The sequence below is a fragment of the Acanthaster planci genome, linkage group LG15, assembly GCF_054643075.1.
Source record: "Acanthaster planci isolate LZ-2023a linkage group LG15, COTS_SCS, whole genome shotgun sequence".
Lineage (NCBI taxonomy): Eukaryota > Metazoa > Echinodermata > Asteroidea > Valvatida > Acanthasteridae > Acanthaster > Acanthaster planci.
The window spans coordinates 10,173,961-10,185,388 of NC_141791.1; the positions used below are offsets into that span (position 1 = coordinate 10,173,961).

The window sequence follows — 11,428 nt, forward strand, 5'->3', positions numbered from 1 at the left end:
TTACCAGTTCCAAACATGCCATTTTCCGTTGTGCGTCGCCCGTCGTGCGTCGTGCTTCGTCCGTCGTGCGTCGCCCGTCGTGCGTCGTCCGTCGTGCGTCGCCAGTCGTGCATCGCCCATCAAATGGGTTGCATAGGACCTGCAAAAGCCAGGGTTTAACAAATGACAATGTGATGATTCCATTCACTTCTAAAGATCTTTTCCGAATAAGGCAAGTACAAATCCCACCTGCAAAGCATATACTCGTCACATAATTAATTCCAATAATGCTAGACTACCCCTGCCCCTTGACAAGAAAATATCGCCTCTTTGAGAATTCAACCAAGTGTTTTTTTTTTGGGAAAAACATTTTCAGCAAAAATGTTCCTGCCAACTTATCCACAGTGTTATTCTAATTTGCATAATGTAAAAATATGCCGACTTGTTTTCAGCAAATTCCAGGAAGAAAACTGCCAACCGATACAGATATTCTATCTTGTCCTCTCAATTTCACCTTGAAATCCAGAAATACTAGACGTGCTGTGGATAACAAACTGTTTATTACATGTATTGTTAGGGGACAATTACCACTTGGTTTCAGTTTCAGAAAATATGACGTGTTGGTTCTTGTGGGTGTGTATGTCATGGTGGATAGACCAATGAGAACAGGTTGTCCAGCACATCAGCATTATTTATGGGGCTAACAAGTAACGTTACTGTTTAAAAGACTTCTGTGAGCCAACCTACAAATAAAGTCATGTCTAATTTGGAGTATACAGCAGATTTCATCATAGGCATACCCGCCCTCAAAATAATGTTGAATCAGTTCGTCTCTTATGAAAACTATTAAGGAATCAAACATTGTAAATAATCTATTATTTAAATTCCGTTCTGTGGGATATCGTGCAGGGACAGACAGAAATATTACATAGGCTGTAGACCTAAAGTCAGGCTGTTAACGAGTAAGGTTACGTCTAGAGTAACAAAGTTATCGAGAAAAACAAGCTACCCCAACAAAAGTCTATTTTGTTAATTTATTTATGTAACCAAAATGGTATTTTTTCATATACACGTTACTTAACCGATGTCAGGATATTATTTCTTCTTTCAATTGGAGTTTGGCGCAACTGCAAAAACGAATACATGTACATCTTCTAGTTCTATTGCTAAAATGAGAGTCAGGCATGGTGGATCGATCGAACAAAGACATGTACATGTGAAGCAATCAAGGGCATGGTGTACTATTTACGACAAACATTTCTCTCTCTCTTTAGCTTCCCTCCAGGCGACGCAACTACACGACGCGACGGCACGACGGTTCCCTTGCGTCGTGCCGTCGGGTCCCACCGTCGCCTTGTTGCCATTACTTTTGTACACACACGTCGCGTCGTGCCGTCGCCTGTCGTGTCGTGCTGTCTTAGGTCCTTTCCTAGTTGCAATTTTTTCTTCCTAAACGTCGCCCCTTCCGTCGCCCGTCGTGCGTCGCGTCGTACGTCATGTCATGCATCGCGTCGCCTTTTACGTCGCCTGAAGCGCGACGCGACGCACGACACGACGCGACGCGTCGTGTGCTGTCGCCCTTTGCTTCACGGTGTTTATAGAGGGCGCTTTTACTGTTTTCTTTCATTTCTGTCCCCCGTGCTTGCGAAGTACATGCTATTTACTCTTTGGTGTTGATTTGTTCTTGTTTTTATCTCATCCAATCCTCGATTAGGATTAATTTCTGTCATGTTTTATTAAGAAAAAGAAAAAACAGCAAAAAGAAAATCGGCATATGTAGGAACTGCCGTCTCATATAAGTGGAAGCCCAGAATTCGTCACTCTTTAAACCCAGCCAATGATTTCTTTTTAATACCGTCGATGCATTTCCCATTTGTAGTAGATTTGTAATCTTATAGATACCGGTATTTCTCTGTGGTCCATCCTGGTAATTTCTAAGTAGTACTCCCAATTCCCCAGACAATTTGTCTACAATTGTATGACTGCGAGTTTGACCACTGGTTTAGGAAGCTACCACCTAGCCTGCTCTATAATACCCTCAGAATATTCCGTCTTAGTCTTCCATCAGGTCAGTCGTCCTCGTTACCCTCATCAGCACCACACTTCCAATGATATTAGTCCATGTTTCTGAATAAAACATTATACAGACGCTATTATCATTGTGGCCGTGTCTTATTTCAACTCTGTTTGGCCACACACATGTATAATTTCTCCTCTGATCCGCATCTTACATTAGCAAGCACGTTATAATGATTGATGTATTGTATCTTTAAATAGATTGAGAAATATTGTAGCGGACATAATATGAGAATCATGACACCTGCTTACATTATTTCTTTGTTTACTAGTTTACGCCTTTTATTATCAGCTAACCAGTGAGAATTAATTCGTTTCCGGCTAATATAGTGAAAAGTTTTCGCACGGTTTACGAAAATACAAATACCCTCACGTTAGAGAAAGCATCTTTTTAATAATGAGAAAAAAACAGGGATTCTATTTAACAGAAAAATTATGAATTAGCAGTGAAAATAAATAAAGGGCCTAGCTTGAAGACGATCTATTGCTGAAGTTGGGGACGACTTGACTTGGCTTGTCTTGACTTGGCAAGTAGCTGTAGAGTTTGCAGTAGAAAGGCTTGCAGTAAAAAGAGCTTGAATGGATGGCGAAGATGTGTTGGGCTATATCATGTTTAGGGTTCAAGTGCACAGTCTTTCCTTCCCCTCGACTAAATCAGGTTTCGGAACGGAATTCATGTGGCCCTGGTCAAGGCCACCCCCTGTCCAGCAACGTATGCATGTGTGGTTCAATAGGCTTACACTGGTAATGTTTTTGCCTGGAGCAGGACAGGGACGAATTTGCAAGTATGGAAGGTTCGATGGAAGGAGAAATCACAGAGAGACAACAGAACAGTCTCTGTTCAGTCCAGTAGTCAAGTGAAGTGTGGAAGGTCACTAGCTAGGGAAGTTATCAGCTCCTTCTCAAGGACTCGTGTGGCTGCTTGCAAGTTCTGCTTCCAACTGCCCACACGAGCTGCCAAGCAACCTGCACAAATTGTATGACCTAATTCTGGGGGAGTTAGGATTTCAAAAAGTAGGGGAACAAAATTAATTCTATTACATAATTATTAGGAAGATCAAAATTAGAGCAGGAAAAGTTAAAACAACATTGTGGCTCATGTTATTTATTTCCTGGAGACAAGGCTGAGAGTTGATCGTGATGGTCTTTCTAATTACATTTGATTAAAAAAACAAACTAACCTTTTCTTCCACAACTCACTCTTAATGAAAACACAAAGCTAGAAAGCATGCATGAAAAAGAACAACAGAGACAAGACCTGCTACCTATTCGCTCTTTGTACGCTACCGCCATAGGCATGCAGAGCCTCGATCTGGTAGCTTTTTCCATGTATGTTGCTTGGTAATTTTGGCATGATGCTGCGTTAGTTCTTCTGCCATCTATACTCTACAATTGGACAATATTTCAAAAGCTGTCAGTTCAAGGCTCTGCATACCCATGGCGGCAGCGTACAAAGAGCGAATACCATGCACTGGGTGCATGCAATCCACTATTCAAGTGAGAATTTCTGGTCAGCTCATTAGCATTAAAAGTAGCAGCCCAGCATTTTTCTGAAAAAAGGGGATTGTTTTGCCCCTGAAATGGTGAAAATGTGTAAATCGTTGCCAGGATCAACTGCCTGGGTCTTTGAGCTATCTTATGAGAGCAGCATGGCTAAAAACTACAATTGAAAAATGGTCCTAAGTGCCCAAGAAGGTTGAGGGTTGCCACTTGAAAATTTGAAAGGAAATAAAAAAAATGAGGGACCAGACAATAATTTCATTTGTGTTTCAGCAATCTCAAGGAAGTTGGTATCCATGTTATAGGGCCCTGAACAGAGCCGATTTTACACTGTTTTCAATGGAGCTTGAATTAGTGGACTGTACCGTAGTATGCAATTCCGGGGGCAGAAATAAAAGAAAACAGTAAAGGCGCTCTCTATAAACATCAAGAAGCAAAGGGCGACAGCACATGACGCGTCGCGTCGTGCGTCGTGTCGTGCGTCGCGTCGTGCATCAGTCGATGTAATAGGCGACGCGATGCACGACACGACGTACGACGCGACGCACGACGGTACGACACGACGGGCGACGGAAGGGGCGACGTTTAGGCGGCAATAAATGCAACATGGAAAGGACCTAAGGCAGCACGACGCGACGGGCGACGGAACGACGCGACGTGTCGTGTGTGTACAAAGTAATGGCTAGAAGGCGACGGTGCGACCCGACGGCACGACGCAAGGGAACCGTCGTGCCGTCGCGTCGTCTGGTTGCGTCGCCTGGATGGAGGCTAAAGAGAGAGAGAAATGTTTGTCGTAAATAGTACACCATAGGAGGGTCAAAGTTAAAAATACAACTGTGCAATCGTGACAAAAAAAAAAAAAACATGGGCGACGGACGACGGGCGATGCACCATGGGCGACGGCAGATATGGAATTCCATAATTGGGCACCTCCGAACACGCACATTGGGGAGCGAGTTTGCACTTACTGCTCCTGCACGCCGAACCGCACGCGCAATTTTTTTCCTAAGAAGATTAAGGGTAATTATAATAAAATGGGCGTATCTTAACTGTTGCGAATGCATTTTTCATCCAGGAAGGTAGGGGGCAATTATCATAAATGAGGTACACGAACTTTTAAGTATAAGGCCCCCCAAAAAACATAGTCGGTCTGTGGTCAGCGCGCGCGTCGATTTTGAACATGCACGTCAATAATTTTTTCCCTTTTTTTTCTACAAATTTCCAAAACAGCGCCCTCTATTTCCTACCACCTGAAATGTTCGCGAGTAGACTGATTTCCGGTCACAAGTCCATAAGCGGAAGGGCAATTTGTTCAAGGAACCAGACTAATTCGTGGGTAGCTCGTACCCGGTGATAAATCCGTTGCGGGTGCAGACCACTAATTCAAGTGAGAATTTCTGACCAGCTCATTAGCATTAAAAGTGCCCCCACCCACAGTATCTTTTGAAAAAGGAGATTGTTTGGCTCCCAAAATGGTGAGATTGTGTAAATCGTTGCCAGGATCAACTCCCTGGGTCTTTGAGCTTTCATATGAGGGCAGACGGGCTGAAAACTACGGTTGAAAAATGGTCCTAAGTGCCCGAGAAAGTTGAGGGTTGCCACTTGAAAAATGGCTGCAATCAGACTTCGGAAAAATCACTTTTTGGGGGGTGATTTTGTTTTGCGGGAATAATTAAAAATGTAATTGGTTAACCCACAAAAAATTGAAAAGAAATTGAAAGATAAGTGACCAGACAAGAATTTCATTTGTGTTTCAGAAATCTCAGGGATGTTGGCGTGCATGCTATTGGGCCCTGAACGGTGCTGATTTTACACGGTTTTCAATGGGGCTTGAATTAGTGGACTGGACCCTTACGACTGCGTAATGTTGATGTCGAACACAAACAGTAGACCATGGGTAGGTTACAAAGCTGCAGCCAGCTGATCAACAACGATGGCGGCATGACGTGCAACGTGCTACCATTGATATCCATTGGAGATGAATGCGTGCTACTAATAGCCTTTGCTCGTTGATTAAATATGCCACTCATTTCCGTGTCCGTTGCCAGTCTTAAAAAGCCAACCCAACCCCATCTCCCCCTTAAAAAAACAAAAAACAACCCCCCCCAAAATGCATCGCCGCTTCAATTCTGGAACTTTGGTCTAACCAGAGCCCGAGTTTTTTGGGGCCTAATAACACAACAATTGCCCTCCTTGCCGACGACTTGCATGGCAGCTCCCTTACAAGAGCGTTATATTGAGAACCAAAAAGCCGAAGGTTCGAGTCTACATTTTTTTCTTGTTGGGGAATTAGTTGGTTGGAGGATGTTGTTACAATAGGAAATTCAAGCCCGACATTTACTTTAGCACTTACTAAGTTCCTAAGTGTCCACTAACATGATCGAGCTTGCAGTTAGCCACGCCCCTATATGATAATTTTATCCATAACCTTGATATCGTGATGGCAACAAAATCCCTTCGAAAGATCAGCACAATATAAGCATACAAGGCGATCTGGTTTAAAATGTTGGCATAACTTGATAGCCGAAATGTATGGCCCACAACTTGAATACGGATAAATACTATACATGTATTATTAGTTATCACACAAGCGCGAGTGGAACACGTAAAGGAACCAGGAAATAGAAATATTTTTATAAATTTTACTAAAAGCCCTTGAAAGTGCATCTTTGGATTTCAATTAACCCCATTTAAAATTTTTGTTTGCAATTTTAGCCCATATTTTGATGCTTTTTTGGGTTTTTTTTCTGATGCATATTTGCATATTCATGACAGAACTATGATGTCATCCAAGGCGCTGAATCTCAATGTTGCACTAATTTGTGCACAGAAACTTTGTAGATTTTTTTAACCACTGCTAAAGCAGATTTTATTTTCTTCAGCAAATTATTGCTGTGTAAGTATATGGCAACAACCCAGCAAAACTTTTTTCACAGAAATGTTTCCAGATAATTTGAACATGAAAACATACAACCTGAACCATGTCTTCCTGGATTTACATCAAAGCAAAAGCGCCCTCACTTGTCCAGAAATGCTTGGTCAAAATTTAATGTTTGAAAAAGTGCACCGTTCAGCTCATGTAACTCAAAAAAGATGTCAAACAGTCTTCAAACATGGAAGAAGAGTACAAGGATGCACAAAAAGTGATTCTAAGAAAAATTCATTCCCTGGTTCCTTTAACAATTGATGATTGCTTACGTATGTTCATGCCCCTCACTTAGTTTGTGCGCATGCATACTGAATCCCACTGTAGCCAGAAGCCTGTAAAATGGCTCTTGATTCGGACAGGTGGACCCCAAAAGTAATCAATCAACATCAAGCTCAGATATAGTTGTTTGCCCCTCATTTCCATAGCAAGTAGTTTTAAACACTCAAAGTCCTTTTTACTAACTTAACAAAATAAAAATCCATTTTCCGCCAAATTGTTGCCCGTGTTTCTAACGTAACGCCAAAGTAACAGAGTCAGAAGTTGGGAGTGAAGGTAACGTTTCAGAGGGGATTTTTTCAGTTTTGCTGGGTTTTCGCTGACATTTGTCTACTTGTGAACAGTAAGGAATATGAACGCTCTAATGAGAAAGTATCATGTAAGAAGGAAACCATTTGAATTAGAACGGAAAGTTTTTGTTTGTGCCTTAGTAGGGTAATTTGACGTCATTGTACGTATTTGTCCAATGCAGTAGTCAACTCTTACCGAAACGCACTCGTATCCAGGTACCTAATGCAGATCAATGGATACCTCATTCTACCGATAGTGCGTGCACGTGCACACACGTGCGCGAGAAAGAGCTTCGGTAAGTTCGAGAGCGAACATTTCCGCTCCTTTCATTGCGCGTGGTACCCATGCGACGTTTTGTGCATAGACTACCAGGGAATTACACTCAATAAGGTAACGTGGGGACCGCTTACTAGACTACATGTTCTCACTGGTACCCGCACTAGTTTCAAATTAAAGTTTACATAATTAAAGAAAGTGATGAAAGAACAGCGCATACGCAGACGATATTGTTTACGTCTTTAGGTTAATAATACAGTTTGACAGTAGGCCTATCGTCTTCTGAAATTCAGAGCTTGTTTCTTTGAATAAATTCCTTAAGACAGAGGTTCACGCGTCCACGTATGCGTAATTTAAATAACGAGCGTTGCGAATTTCGTTGCGTGTACTTTCAAATGGATTTTTTCAAAAACCAGTTGAGGTTTTTGTGCTTCAATCGTCAGATTTCGAAGAAACACTGAATTCTGCACTTGGAATGGATAAATTTGGAAAGAATAATGGCTGAGGTGTACGCAGCAGTGAATTACCGGAGATCAACGTCAAGTTTGGAAGACGGAACAGAAGGAAATGTGAGTCACATTTTTTTTAGTTTCAGAAAGTTTCTTTATGATGCTTAACTTTAAGCCTATATAGGCCTAGTCAGAAACTTAAGACAGTCTATTTAGCCTATAAGGCTTTGTATATGAAACTTCACTATCTCGAAGTTGGGACCGTCTGAAATATGTTACTTATTTGCAAAAGTGGTTTCAAAACTGAATGACTAATTCGTCGTTTTTTCCCCCAGTTTTTACCGGAAAAATCTCCAAGGCAGCCATGATTTGTGTTTGTCGGACCTAAAGACGCACTGAACCCAAATCGTGTGACAGACGATGTGATATGAGTGACAGAATTCTTTTTCGGGGCAGAGATGAAACCAAAGTGAGAAGCAGAGTGCTGGCGTTTTTGTTGAATGAAGTTACAAACAAAGGAATTCAACGCCTTCAACGCAATGGAAGAAACTTTGTCTACATAACAAAATTATTCGTTCTCAGTTAAAACTGACGTTTTCATGCCGGAAAGTAGTTGTTAAATGTAACTCTTTAAGTCAGGTTGTGAACTCAACTTTTAAAGCTGATTAATAAATGTCTGTTTTAAAAACGGCAGTGAGTTAGTTTGGTCGCTCATTTAACGCTGCGGTCACTTTGTGTTCACAGAAAAGATTCTCACTCTTCCGTTTGCCGCATGTCGGTTTTCAATAAAATTTACTCAATATATGAATGTATTTCATTTAATACAATTTTTCCTGAGAGTGTGTAAAATTAAAATCATTTTATTGATGATTATTTTCAGTGTAGGCACATCAAAACCAGCCGGAAAAACACATGGACAATTTGGACATCATATTGACTGACAAAACCTATTGCATGTCCTGGTGGAATTCTCAGAGTTTTACACACTGAACGAGTCACGATTGAACCGACCTATAGTGAAAATATTGCTAAAGCAAGACCGTAGACCTCAGTGATAGGTCCCTCTCTGCAGACAACACAAAAGTCCTGTCGCTGGGCATGAACTATTCCCTTACCCCCAGCACTTACCCGTTGAAGAGGTCATCCAATGCACCGAACCAGCCATTCGCCATGTCGACAAGTCTACAGCCAACAAGATCCGCCTGCAAATCAACCAAGCCCTCCGGAAATAAAAGCCTGCCAAGCCCAGACTCTCAAGACAAGACCGGTCAGCCATCACTCGCTACGCCAAAACGAGATAATCCAGATCCTCCAGGCGGACAAGGGCAACGCCACGGTGGTCTTCTTGGACAAGATCGAATATGATCGCAAGGTAGCAGACATTCTTGTCTCCAGCTGCCACGGTACTCAAGAAAGATCATAACCTCCGTCTCTAGAGAAAGCTATAGCAAAAGCTCCCCGCCGCCAGCCGACTCCAAATGCCCAAGGTTCTTTGGGCAACCCAAGATCCACAAGGCGGATAGTCCACTACGCCCAATCGTCGCTTCTAGAGGTGGTCCAACTTACAACACAGCCAGACATTTTGTCATTATACTGCACCCCTGGTTGGCAACGCCAAACACCACATCAAGGATTCCAACCAGTTCGCCAACTTCATTCAACACCTTACGCTCCAGAAAGACCTGCTGCTCACTTGCGTCAACTTATCGTACTTCAAATGGAGAGATAGATTTTAACAGCCGGAACCTGTATGGGATCTCCTGTATCCTCGTTTTGGCTGACATATTCATGGAAGAATTTAAGCAGCACGCTATCAACACTGAGGATCACAGACCCAAGATTTGGCTCCGGTACGAAGACAACACCTTCGTCATTTGGCAGCATGGGCAGGATAGCTTCGAGCTCTTTCTGGAACACCTCAACTGGTTTCACAGTAATATCCAGTTCATAATGGAACAAGACAAAGATGGCAACATCTCATTTCTTGATGTTGACGTATCCAGAAAGCAGGATGGGACTCTCACCCGCCGAGTATACCGGAAACCTACCCACACAGACAGATACCTCCAAAGCGCGTCCTTCCATGCCCCCAAGAACAAGTCTTAAGTCAACTGGGCCCTTGTACGCAGGGCATACAGCGTCTGCGACAAGGAACGTCTCACCCAAGAACTCCATCATATCTCCACGGCACTACAGCGGAATGGATTAAGTCAAGACCCAAGATCCACCCCTGGCTGAAGGGTCTTCTATAACCAAAGCCAACTAGTTATGGTCCGTTATAGTTCCATTACCCTCCCCTACCTAGGCAGTACCTCCCATCACATCCAGCGCATCCTCCACAAGCATATTGCATTCGAGTGTTCCATACAACCCCCCCCCCTCGAAAATGCAGAACCTACTGACTTCCCACATGGACCAAAACAACCCACGACACAAGCCAGCAGTGTACAAGATCCTCTGCTAATGTGGCAAATTGTACATCGGCGAGACCGTCTGCAGGGACCTCCCTATCAGACTCAATGAACACAGAGCCTATGGCAGGAAAGGAGAATATGACAAGTCTGCCATCATCAAGTACTCCCACGTCGAAGACCACAAGATCGACTGGAGCAAAGCTGAATTCCTCACCCGCATCAATCACTGGGTACCACTGTCAGTGAAATCGTCAAACACTTCTGGCTCATCTTCACGACCACGCACAGAGTACCTCTGAAAATGAGACTGTGCGTGGTCGTGTTTTACGATGGCCACAAGTCACGTACTTCACTAACAGAGATTGACTGGGCAAAGAAGAATAACATCTTACTCTTTGTTCTATCGACACACACCAGCCACATTCTTTAGACCGTGGATGTTGGCTGCTTTGGACCTTGCAGAGGGTGTACAATGCAAAATGCCACAGGTACATGCGTGCTAACTCCTGCATCGGAATTGACAAATTTGCGATATGCGGGCTGGCATGCAAGGGCCAATATGAGAAGGCACTCTCACCGGGAAACCTGCAAAGTTCCTTGAGGAACGGGCAGAAATTTACCCACTGTATTCAAACGTCGTCGATATATCGACGATTCTTTGCAAACCTCTGAGTACGATCGAAGAGTCAACAATACGTCATCAGGATCAGCAGCGGATTACCCTACAAAGTAGTCAGAATTCTGATTCATCAACACAACGGTGTGAGCAACTCCAACAGAATTGCACTGATGAGTAGCAGCGGAGTAGCTCGGATTTCACTTGGGGGCACAAGGGGGGGGCACCAGCATATCTTATGGGGACACCTGCTTTCAGTGGTGTGATTTTTGGGGGCAAGCTTTTGTTAGCCTTGTTCAATATCCATTCGTCCGTTTTTAGTGCATGTTTAGTGCAATGCATGTTTGAAGAATGTGCTCATTGGACCCACTTGAAATTTTGTTGCGATGCCAGACGACTGAGAGCCAAGACACACTCTAGTCAGTGTCCATGTCATGGTGTGCCGTGCAAACTAGTACCAATGGTCGGAGGAATACACAGGCCCATTGAAGGATGGAATACCTCAGTTAAGTCCATGTTTGTCATGGGATGGGAATCAGTCTTCTTCAAAGATCGTGAAGGGCATGGTGGGAACCACCATGGTGCGACAAGATCGTACCCATCCCTATGGGAACGAGGGCGC

At 43.3% G+C, this 11,428-nt stretch overlaps 1 protein-coding gene and 1 long non-coding RNA gene across 2 annotated transcripts in view; both read left to right on the forward strand.

Moving 5' to 3' along the window:
- The window catches only part of LOC110983316 (dual specificity protein kinase TTK-like), a 98,038-nt gene that overhangs the window by 26,911 nt on the left and 59,699 nt on the right, over window positions 1–11,428 (forward strand). The window lies entirely within an intron of this gene.
- Window positions 7,556–8,588, forward strand: LOC147796683 (uncharacterized). The gene is made up of 2 exons (XR_015427879.1): window positions 7,556–7,896; window positions 8,112–8,588. It is a non-coding gene; the product is annotated as an uncharacterized LOC147796683 (long non-coding RNA).